This window comes from Pinus tabuliformis, chromosome 7, assembly GCF_031772625.1.
Source record: "Pinus tabuliformis cultivar Carrire ecotype Pingquan chromosome 7, CPIR1, whole genome shotgun sequence".
NCBI lineage: Eukaryota > Viridiplantae > Streptophyta > Pinopsida > Pinales > Pinaceae > Pinus > Pinus tabuliformis.
In genome coordinates, this window is record NC_142293.1 from 554,003,420 (window position 1) to 554,016,638 (window position 13,219).

Below are 13,219 nucleotides of genomic sequence, written 5' to 3' on the forward strand. Positions count from 1 at the left end.
AACTGAGACACTTGTTATTTTTGAAGAAGAAGCAAGACAATTACTTTTGACAACAGAAATTCAGAAGTGGAAATCTATTGCTTTTAGCTTCCAGCGTGGGACAATTCCCATGGAATTTTATCAAAAATAAGTAAGGGAAATCTGGGAAAATGTGGCAAGGGAAGTTGCTGACTATATGAATCAATTGGAAAAATCTCAAAAACAACAGGAAAATTTGCAGAAGAAAATCAAGGAATTGCAGGAACAAATTCAGTTGTTGATGTTTACTTTAGCTCAAGAGATGTTGGCATGCAGGCCCCCTCCTAACATTTACTCCCTTTTTCTTCACGAAGAATATTTATCTTTTTGTTTAGATAACATTCATTAGGATTTGAGTCATAAGATAGAGGATCCCATGCAATTGTTGAGGATTTTAAGAGCTAATAATTGTATTCACCAACACCTGCTGTGCGAGCTCTATATGCATGACTATATCCTGAGGATTGATCAAAAATTTAACCTGGTACCATTCATGGGAGATTTCCAATTAAGGGATTTTACATCCTTTGTGGTTAATCAAGTTAAATGGAAGAAGGACTTTGAAACATATGATGCAAAACAAGAAAATTTTTCATTAATGGTCAGGATGGAGAATTATTAATCAAGGGCTATTGTACTAAACACGATCAGCTCCTCAGGCTACAAGGCTGAAAGGACCAGATGCTTGCAATACAACAATGGTGTGTCAATCTATGCATGAGACAGATGTATGCTTTCATGGAAGAAGTTAAGAATTCCTGTAAAAAATGTTAGATACTTTCATCATCAGAAGTAAGGGTAAGGAAACACTTTGGGGCACATAAATTTTCAAGAGAATTGGATAGAATTCCATGGTATATTTCTTGCATACAACATTGCAGGGTCAATTGGCTAGGATTAAGGTTCCATTTCCCTATGATCTTGTTACCTTCTAATCACTGTGAGCCATCTTACGAAGTGGACGATGACTGGTGGAAGGAAATTAGTTACACAAATGGATATCAATTACCTGGGACTAATATGGCAAAACAGTATGACCTCACCCAGCTCCATGCTAGTTAGAGTGGATCCAATCCAAACTTGTGATGGAAGCATTCTATATGAGGACATGCAACCAAACCAGTTGGGGGGAGATGTTGGCCGATGAAATTATCCATTTTTACCCACTTTCATCTATTCCTTTTTTCCTTATTTATAGCCCTTTTTGGTATCTATGAGGTTAATTTGTATCTTGATTATGGAAGGTACACCATTTTGGCAAGTATTTTAAGTGGTAGTCATAGGGGATTGGTATTTAAATGACTTGGTGACAAGATTATTTTGCAGATTATTCAACAATTCGAATAGGATACCATCTTTAGTGGATCAAGACGTGTCACAATGTTGTTGACTATGAACCGGTTATACTATTTGAGGGTTAAGTTACCAACAAACCAACTACTCAGATAGCTGGTAGATCAAGCATTATTACTATCTTTTCACTATGTTTTGTATTTGAGAAACAGTTGTATATTTTTGGGAAATTATTGATCACCACATATTTCTGAGTTTGTTAGTCATGCTATTTTTGTAATGCCAATTTTGTATAAGTATGGCACACCTGAGAGGACACGGCATCATCTATTTCTCTGTGTATCAGTGGACTTTAGTCTGTAACTGTTTTATGCAATTTAATAAGAGTAGCAACATATCATTAAATTTGTGTGATTTATAATTCTTTGGCCATGACCCTAATCAAAGAGGTGGGACCATGCTTTCGATCAAGTGTCATTGGAATATAACTTGTGTGGTAGATATATGTGTTCTTAATTGTATCTTTGTTGTTTTTATCACTGTTAATTTATTTTGTTGTTACTTAGGATTGTTGTTACTCAAGTTGTTAATTTTATTGATGAGTTTTGTTGCATTAATTTAGAATTATTTTGGGCCAATGAACTTGTGAGTATTCCTTAGATGATCAATACTGGGTAGGGAACTTGTAGCCTACATAGACCCCTCACGATAACCTTGAAATAACCAAACAGACCCCTAGTTGACAATAAATGTAATGAGGAGCTGAAATTATAAGCTGATATTGAGAACCCCAACAATGTCTACAAATATAACACATGTCTAATCACTAGGAATATACCTAGATTCAATTAGGTCATGGTGCCTAACTAATGTTGCCAATAATTGTTCAAAAGAAGAAGGTGAAGATGTGATCTATATCAAGGTATGGAGGCTTCCATGAAAACCTCCAACATGAAAATGAAACAAAATAGGGACCCATCATCTCCCCCAGCTAAGCATGTTGCACATCCTTGTGCAACCCTACAATCTCCCTATCTATCCTTTGGATTAGAGGAATCTACTTGAGAGTGTTTTTCATGAGATTTTTTTTATCTAAGATAAGGATGACCTCTTTTCCCTTCATGTAATATTGCAACTTAAGTTTTACATTAACCCAAAGTGCTACCTCTTCATGTTATTTCCCAAAAAAATGTTGTGGCAATCGAGCGAACGACACTAAATAAGGGGAAAATTAAACCTCAATCCCAACCATTGTATCTCATACCTCCTCAAATAATTCATATACAATTTGCACTTGTTTAGGCTACAATGAAAATGTTGAACACATTCTAGTCATCCAATTATACCTCAAGAACCTATGGATAAACCCTTTGAATGCAGTGGCAATGATCTGAGAGAATACTTCTGGTGCATTCTTCAAGCCAAATGAAATGATGGTATATGAAAAGGAGTCCCATTCTTTCAAAAATATTATCTTGTTCTTATCCTCCTCTATGATCTTCACCTAATGGCATCCAGAAAACCCATTAATGATTGAATAAACTTCTCTACCACCCATATTCTCTAGGCCTAATTAGTGAATGTTGTTATTACATAATAATGTGTATATATATATATATATATATATATATATATATATATATATATGAATAAATGAAGTTTCTTTTTACACTGAAGGACCTGGCTTAAATATAGCCTTGGGCACCTCTTAACAAGGGCTCATGCTCTTTGATCATGCCCCTTTAGATAATTATCAAGTTTATTTATTAATATGTAACAATGTATTATTAATTTTTTTCACATAATAGTTCCTTCCCCTAAAAAGATATTTTTTTTCCTCAAAGCATCAATAACGAGGGATGTTGTTGACAAAACAAATTTGTCTTCCAAGAGGCTTCTTATTTTAGTAGGTTCTTCCACTTAATAAAATATACTTTAATTACTTGTGATTTTAATTTCTTTTCTTAGGTGGTAAATATACCTTCATATTCAGTTGTGGACCATTTCTTATCTTTGAAATCACCTACATCACCTATTATCTTAGACAATTTGAATGTTTCAATTCATATAACTCTTTGGAAATTCAATGCAAATCCACCCGAATTCTCTATGAATTATTTCTCGTCCTTCCTTCTTTTTTGAAAGCTTTGTAGTACTACATCTTCATCATGTCCAATTTCTCACCCTGATCGAGGGGATAGCACAAGATTTGAACCCAAGACTTCCGGTTCAGCGATACTTCATTTCCATGGCCATTGCAAACTAAGCTACCCCAAGCGGACATTTCTCATCCTTCCTTTAATCCTTGTGATCAAATGTAATCTTTTCCATTAAACTATTATCTCCATTTCTATTTCTACTTGTAAATGATTGAGAATCTTCATCATTGGAAACCATTAGGTTTCCATTGATAATGAGAGTAGTTACACAAGTAGTACGCTTGGAAACATCATGCTTCAAAAATTCATTATCTACTCTTAAGAACCTAAATTTAATTACCTCTTCAAGATTATTATTATTAAGAATATTATATTTATTAGTAAATTGAATTTCTGAGTCTCCAAGTGATTTTTCCTGATTTTCCTAAAGTAAATCATCTGCACCATTATGACCAATACTTCTAGCAACAAAAGCTATAGCTTTATGATCTCTATGACCATCTAATATACTAAAAAAATGATACATCCTCCATTTGATTTGTCTCCTCCTATATTGAATTAAAATTAGAATCATTCATAGATTGATCATGAATACTATTAATAGTCATTGTCATGATTTTTTGGGTGTCATCTATAGATTTTCCTAACCATACACCCTTCTGGCATGAAAATGAATAATGAAATCCCTTTAGGAATGTAGGCATAGGTGGAGTAGGTATTTTTCAAGTCTTAATTTATATATTAATATTGTTATAACTATATTATATTAATTAATTACATTAATTATTAACTATTTAAATATTACTACACTAACTTTAATTTTTAACTATACTATATACTAACTTTTAATTATTTTTATTATAATAAAAAAAATTTGGGTTAATTTTGTATGTTATCTTGAAAATGCTACCATTATAAAAAGAAAATATCTTTGTAATTGTTTTCGCTATATGATATAATGTACCATGGGCCAATGGTTTACTAAAACAACGAGCCCCTAAACCACAAATGGTAAAATCAAAATTACTCTTCCCTTTTGTTGTTATTTCCTATTATTTAATCCTATTTACCCAATGCCATGGGAAAATATCATGGGTATTGAAATTGCAGGCTCTAATACTAGATATTATGTAACATTGTGCGTATGTGTGTGTATATAATAAATTTTAATGAATGATGTTGATTTTTACACTAAAGGACCTGGCTTAAATATTTCCTTAGGTGTCTTTTAACGAGGGGTCCTAATCTTTACATTGTTTCTAAGTTCAGGTCTGAATACAATAAAATTCATGATACAGTGGAGCCTGTAACAAGCATTGTCAAGAACACAATGAAATTTAACAGGTCCATTAAATTAGAAGGAATCCCTTACACATTTGTCAAATGTAATTGTTTTGCAAGGTATTTTGTGCCAGAGTCTGAGACAGATGGACCTTATTGGCCTTAATCCCTCCCCTCCACTCCCTCTTTTTTGCAAGGTATTAGGTGTCATAGTTTGAGACAAATGGACCTTACTAGCCTTACTCCCTCTCCTCCACTCCCTCCCAAGGATAAAGTCATCATATATGGAGATTGGAAATCCAAAGATGTGGTTTACTTTTTGCTCAAGAAATAACTTCACTTTCTTTGCTAACAAGCATTCTATAACGTAGTCTATTCTTTGAGCTAGAGTTTGTTAATCATTTTTGTAATGAATGAATGCATACTATGCAGTTGATTTTCTGAAGGAGGTGGATGTCACAACATACACCATGAATACATTGGATGACTATAACACCCTCCTCCCACACTTACCCAAGTTCATTGATCCACTGGGGTAAATATGTGACAAATAGTTACTATGATATGACTCAACCTCCTATATCACCTTAAGGAATTGGAATCGACAAACCAAAACCTTACTGACTTCCCTTAGGTGTTATAGGACCCCCAAGGGCTAAACAACCTTCTCGGTGCTCAAACCCTAAGTTAAAACTCTTTTTCAATGTCCTGGACTCACAGACGTTGGCACATCACTACAGAAATTTGATTGTAACCCTCTAGTCACATGCATAAGCCTGCAAGGGAGTGACTGCAGTCTTTTCCACCTATTTCCATGCCCACGACTGTGAGATCTGAACCACTTTTTCAAGGCTAGTCTCCAGGCCACTTCTCAGAACTCGATGAAACTTTCCAGAACAAAAAATGACACAAAAACAAAGCCTTCCATACAAAAATTAGATAATAACTTGACCTAATTAGGTCTAGCCATGACATACGTTTCTTCAAACACATTGATAACATGTAATCTACAGGTCATTATTACATATCGGAACATAGGGATCTCATAGAATTGTCAAGAAGGTCAGATTCCCTCCCAAAATAGTTACATTATCATTTATTACGTCATGCATTAATTAACCATTCATTTACTAATCAAAAAATGATGAGCGCCATAACTAAAGTATGTCATACAACCATGCTTATGACCAGCATATAACCAAAATTATAACAGTGATAGAACAGCCACCAAGCCAGATAACAACAAGTATAAATACTCATGAAATACAAGAGGAAAAGAGCTCTTATTAACATATGAAAAATCAAACCAAGTCAGGGACTTCCACGTACCACTCGATAATAGATTGGGCTGAGCCAAATATTTATTTCAATCAATCACCCACATGCCATATTCCAAGCATGAACGTGGGACTCACAACAAAACAACCAGGGCTTCCTCAGGCTTAACCGCATATCCCACCATTACCAGTTAAGGGATTTCTAGGTCCGAAACCCTCATCTATAAAAATAGGCTTTACTGCAATCCTATCATTATCGATTAAGGGATTCCTAGGAAAAACAATAAACATATACTACTAGGATTTACTGAAATCCTTCTAAATCAATCAAGGGAATACTAGGCCCTAAACAAGCATGGATGCCTCTGTGTTTCTTCACCAATACCTTGAGGAATTTTCCTGTCACCACCCTTATGATTTACTGTGTATCCCGCCATTACTAGTCAAGGGATGCCTATGCCCTTGGGAATTTTCCTGAGACCACCTCACCCAGTTCCAAAACCATTTGGAAATCCGGCTCAACCAAATGAAAGAACCGCATCACACCATGACTATCCAAGAATGGCAAGGTAAGGCTAAAAGCCCTTGTCACACCTAGAAAAACCCATGTCAATAACTGCAAGAGACCAAATACACACATGCATATACCATGCATGCCAAAAATATAAAGGAAATCATACATGCAACTCAATACCTGCAAGTAATACCGTTTTAGTTGCTTGATCCAACTCTTCCTTGCTTGGTGATGGGCCCCAGAATTGTATAATTTAGTAGGCCCATTTGATTATTTCTAGACACTTGAAATATGAATTTAACCCCCTTACTTGCACATTATGGAATTAATTCATAGTATTAATGTGTCCTTAGGAATTTGATTTATCCTTGCTTATTACGTGTCTAGTATTATTTATTTTTACAAAATATTGATAGAATTTTTTATCTGAAAATCACTCGTGAGTGACCTCAATTAATTTATTAGTGAATGAAGGTATTATAGACTCATGTGCTAGTGTGTGTGTATGTTATTTTAGGCAACGGATCGATCAGATTACAAAATACACAGACACTGGAAAATAGAGAACAGTAAGGAAAACACAGTAAGAAAATGCAAGAACACAACAATTAATAAGGATTTCACCCTATTCTCTAGGGCTACATCTCCAGTCCAGCTTTCAGTGGCGGCCTTCCTTTATTGTGTCTTTAAAGCAGATATTTACAATGAGGAGCTCAATTTGAGTCTCCTGAAACAGATGATGTTGGTAGGGTGGTTCTTGGATTCCCCAAGCCACTAGAGTGCACAGACTCTTCTCCTTACCAGATCTTGACCTCTCTGGACTTTAATGGGAGGAGCCCAATGTGGTGTTCAATTCTTGACAGATCCTCTCAGGGATTGTTTGAACCTCTCAAGCTTTCTGTGCTCAATGCTGCCTAAGGTGAGCTCGACTCTCTATCTTCTGCTTCTTGCTTTACTGTCTTTTCTGTCTCTCGATCTCACTGTCTTTTTCTTTCTTACAGTGCCCTCTCTCTTCTGATGTCTGGTTGTTCATGGCTTAAAGCCAATCTGTCTCATGACTGCTCGCTTCCTCTTCCGCCCCTTCGGTTCGCCTACTATTTTTCGCTTGGAGTTCCCTGCCTCTACGTCATCGTCAATGTCTCATAGGGAGGTGGCCACTTGTCCTCTCATGAACCATGGCAGCTCTTCCTCGACGGTTTGGTTTTTTAGTTACACTGTGGAATGACTCATCTGCCGACTCAGCGGTCAAATCGGACGTCAAACTCTTATGTGTTGCGGCTTGATCCCGTGTCAAATCTGGTTCCTCCATCAGGCACAATCTCCACCGTCAGATCTGGAGCCCCCAAATCCTACGACATTCACTCATTTCGCACGGTTGACTTGCTCGACCATTAGCGTGCGATGAGATCGGTTTTCTTTCTCATCCACCGGACATGCATCATGCGCTGAATGGAATCGCTCACTTTCAGCCAAATCCACTTACCACCCAAGGATGCCCCCAATATACCGTCGGTTTTGGAGCGTAGGACCCACCTTTCGCCTTAGCGCTTTCCCCACAGTTTCTCGGCTTCCCATGCAACTGAGCACTCGGGCCCTTTCCTTCTCAAGGGATTTTTCCCAGTGATGCGCGATTAGCACTAATCGCGCATCAGAAATGGCCTCCGTTTCTCGATCCGAGCTTCCCAAGTGACAGTTTTGCCTCCTACGCGATCTCCATGGGCCTCGGTCAGCGCGCTTTGACCGAGGTCCTCATCGTTCCTTGCTGGCTACAAACTGCCACTGTCCAGAGGTCTTCCTGATCACTCTTTGCATAAGTTTTGAAGTCTGTCCTGTTTTGATACAGTGATGGCTCTTTGATTATTTTTCATGGATCCAATTCGGATCACGACCCTCCTACTGAAAAAGCTTTTGGACCACCAAAAGTTGGTTTTCAAGCATCGACTAAGTGAGGGTACAATTGTCTCACTTGTCCAATCTCTATCCACTTTGCACTGCTTGGCTTTAAACCCATGAGCCCAACTCTAAGGTACTCAACATCTCCCCTGCGCATCGTCCTTACCTTCCTGTCCAGCACTGTGTCTTCCTGCAATTCATTAAGATATTCAGGTAATAGGTCATCAATAGAAGGGAATTGACTCTACTCTTCGGGATCCTCAATCAGTGAGGGTTCAAACAATCTCAAGCAATCTGCATTTATGACTGAGTAGATGTGCATGTAAGTTGGTAGATCAAGGCAAAAAGCATTCTCACCAATCTTCTCAAGTATCCTGAAAGGTCCATACCTGATAGGCTTTAACTTTTTACCTTCACCTTGCATCCTATCCCTGCTGATGTACGGCCAGAATTGGTCACCAACTTGGAAACTATGCTCCATCTGATGCTTAACATGCCTTGCCTTGTATTTGGCTTGGCTCTTTTCCAGCTGTTCCTATACTACCTGTTGGATCTCTTGGATTTGTTCAATGAACCTAGTTTCCCTGTCCACGTCACTGTGTCCCTCAACTGTGGTGTCTTTACCAAATACAAAATCCAAAGGAGACCTTGGTGTGAAACCAAAACAGGTCTCAAAAGGAGATCTTTGTGTAGAAGAATGTTTTGCTCTGTTGTAAGCATGTTGCACATAACACAAATGTTCATCCCAAAGCTTAGGATGTTTGCTGCAATATCCTCTGAGTAACTGGATCACTGTCTTGTTAACTACTTCGGTCTGGCCGTCAGTTTGTGGATGAAAAGTTGTGCTTTTCTTCAATTTGGTGTCCATCAGTTTCCACAGACTTGACCAAAACTTCCCCACAAATCGGGTGTCTCAATCAGATACAATGGAAGTAGGTAATCCAAAATGAACCCATACATGTTCAAAGAATAGTTTTGCACTTTTTTCAACTGTAATCTGTTTATTACAAGGTATCAAAATACACATTTTGTTGAACCTATCCACAACAACATATAGGTAATCATGACCTTTCCTAGATTTAGGCAGTCCTCCAATAAAATCCATGGAAACACTTTCCCAAGGGTGAGAAGGAACTGTTAATGGAGTGTACAAGCCTAGTTTTCTATTGTTGGGCTTGCTTTTAGCACACATAGTACACCCTCTTACATATCTAGAAACTGTCTCATTCATTTTTGGCCAATAACAAAATCTTTGCAGCTGTGCAACTGTTTTACTTACCCCAAAGTGACCTGATATTAGAGAAGTGTGTGCTTCTCGAATTATCTTTACTCTTTCAGTTTGTGGAATGCATAACTTCCCACAATGGTATAAGAGTCGATCCTTTACATGATAGTCTAATTCTTCTACTCTTTTGCCTTGACTTAAAGTTGCATATACATCTTTAAAGTCTATATCTTGAGCATATTGTTCAATGTAACTCTCATGTAACACAGAATTATGCTTAAGTATAGTAGATGCATTTATAATGGGTCTAGATAACATGTCTGCAACTTTATTATGTATGCCCTTTTTATATCTGATGACTAAATGAAACTGTTGTAGAAAACCCATCCATCTATAGTGTCTTGATTGTTGCAACTTAGTTTGGGAGTGTAGATATTGAAGTGGTTGATGATCAGTATGTATTACTGTCTCTTTGCCCATTAAGTAATGTTTCCACTTTTTCACACTCTGTACTAATGCATACAATTCTTTGTCATATGTAGGATAGTTAACTACTGCAGAATTAAATGTCTCAGAATGATAACATATGGGTTTACCATGTTGTGTCAACACTGCTCCCATGGCATAGTCACTAGCATCTGTTTGGATCTCAAATGGTCTTTGAAGATCAGGCAGTGCTAGTATAGGTGTTGTACTAATCTTTTCTTTCAAGGTGTCGAAGGTTTTCTGCTGCTTGCCTCCCCACTAAAACACCTTGTTCAATCATGTTAAAGCATGTAAGGGAGCTGCAATTAAGGAAAAGTTAGAAGTGAACTTTCTCCAACATTGTGCTACCCCTAAGAAGCTTCTAACTTCTGTAGCAAATTTGGGTTTAGGCCAGTTTACAATGACTTCCACTTTAGAGGGATCTATCTTCAATTCACCACCCCTTACTATATGACACAAATAATTCAGAGATGTTTTGCCAAATTCACATTTTGAGAGTTTAACACAAATTTTTTCTATTTTCAAAACATCCAGTGTCTGCTTAACATGCTTTAAGTTTTCTTCCCATGTTTTGCTAAATATCATAATGTCATCCAGATACACAATAACAAAATCATCGAGAAAAGGTCTGAGTACATCATTCATTAATCTCATGAAAGTAGCAGGAGCATTAGTTAAGCCAAAAGGCATAACCAGCCACTCATACAATCCCTGCTTTGTTTTGAAAGCAGTCTTCCATGCATCTTGTTCTGCAACTCTGACCTGATGGTATCCATTGTGCAAGTCTAACTTGGAAAAATAAACAGCTTCTTTCAATTGATCTAAAAGATCATCTATACGAGGAAGGGGATAATGATTTTTTATTGTTATCTTATTCAGTGCTCGGTAATCAATGCACATTCTCCATGAGCCATCTTTCTTTCTCACCAAAACAATTGGTGACCCACATGGTGATGTGCTAGGTCTGATGAACCCTTTCTCAAGCAACTCCTGCACTTGCTTCTTGATTTCAGCATTCTCTAAGGTAGACAACCTGTACATTCCAATGTTAGGCAATGGAGCATCTTGCTGCAAAATAATATCATGCATTATTCCCTTTTTGGGTGGCAGACCTTTAGGTTCTTGAAACAAGATATCATACTCTGAAACAACCTTTTCTAAATCAGCTTATTGTTCAGCATTACAACCTTCAAATACATTGGTTTTATTAGGTTTCTTTTCCTTTACAACCATCAGTAAGAATTGTTTACATGAATTTATCATTCATTTCATCTTCCCTGAGTTTATGAGAGTATAATTATTCTTGAACTTATGAGCTCTTACAAAGTATTTGATTCCATATTTAACAAGTAGATACTTGTTCTCAGCTCTACAGAAAATAGCTTTTCTGTCATACAAGTAAGGACTTCCTAAAACAATTCCACATATATCCAAAGGAATTATCTCTAACTCAACCTCATCTACAAATGCTGACCCAAAAGAAAACTTGAGTTTGCACTGTCTAGTCACTTGTAGTTGTGCTTTATCATTCAACCATCCTAATGGGTATGCTTTCTTGTTAGGTGTAGTTACTAATCCCAACTTCTTTGCAATTGCTTCAGAAATTAAATTTACTTGTGAGCCACTATCAAACAAAGTATCAATCTTTTGATGTTTGGAAATAACTCGAATATGGAAAAGCTCGTGTCTTTTTCTCTCATTTTATTCATCAATAATAGATTGTGCAGAATTACTAGTAGATACTTCATAATTCTTACCTTTTATACCTATGGCTGCAATAGTTGTTTCATCTCCTGAGTCTGACCCCAAATCCTTCTAAATAGCTGCAGCAGTCTTCTTCTTCTTGCCCTCGAACTTCTTAGGTCTCAGCTCTGGATGTAGAATCCAACAGTGCTCATCATCATGCCCATCCTTTTTATAGTGAGTGCATGAAGCTTTTCTCTTTGGTGCAGTATTAGCCTTCCTTGTTTTCCATTTCTACTTTCTTTTCTCCTTATTCTTGCTTGCAATGGGTTGGGATGATCCCCCAACTTTTGGACTTCCATTCTTTCCTCTAGCTTCTAGATGAATAGCTTGTACAGATACCTCATCTATACTAGTGGGATTACACATGAGGATAGTGTGCCTCATGTAGCTGTGTAGACCACCGATGTACTTCAACAGAGTCTCAGGTGAGTCTAATGAGATTCCTAGAATCAATGCTCTCTTTCTAAATTCTTGAGTATACCCTTGCACACTTTGCCCTTTCAACTGTCAAAGAGTTTGCCAACTCATCATGGCTTTCTACATGTAGGCTAATCGATAGAACTATTTTTTGATTGCAGAAACAAATTCACTCCAGACAGAGATAGTCTTGCCATGTCTCTTCAGGTCAGATTGGGTCTTGCCTTCCCACCAAACCAAGGCAGTGCCTCCAAGGCGTAGGCTTGCTAGCTGAATCTTTCCCTTGTCTAATTCAATACTCTACACTCTGCAATAAACATCAATTTGTCTAATCCAATTGTCCAGCTTTTCTGCATTCAACTCTCCATCATATATAGGCAAATCAAATTTAACATCTAGTTTGATCAAAGATGCTTTCTTTTTGTGTTCAGGGCTGTTAGGAGGTGTGAGAAAGTGTTCCTCTTTCCCTTTTCCTTTTGAGTGGTCATGGACGAAGGACTCATCTTCTTCTTTGTCTCGTTTGGAGCCTAATGCATCTTCATCCTTGTGTTTTCTAAAGTCCTTATACATTTCTTCTACCATGGACCTTATGGCTAGGAAACTATCTATGAATTGAGGGTCTGGCCCTACAAAACCTTCTTCTGACATTGTCTTCCGAGGATAGACTCTCCCAATTTTAGGATTAGTTTCTACCAACTCTCCTTCTCCTAACTTGAGCTTTGATCTAGTTAGCATTCAATAGCTAAACCAACACAAGCTTGTCTAACCTTAACAGCCTAGAGCTCTGATACCACTTGATCTAAAAATCACTCATGAGTGACCTCAGTTAATTTATTAATGAATGAAGGTATTATAGACTCATGTGCTGGTGTGTTTCTATGTTATTTTAGGCAACGGATCGATCAGATTG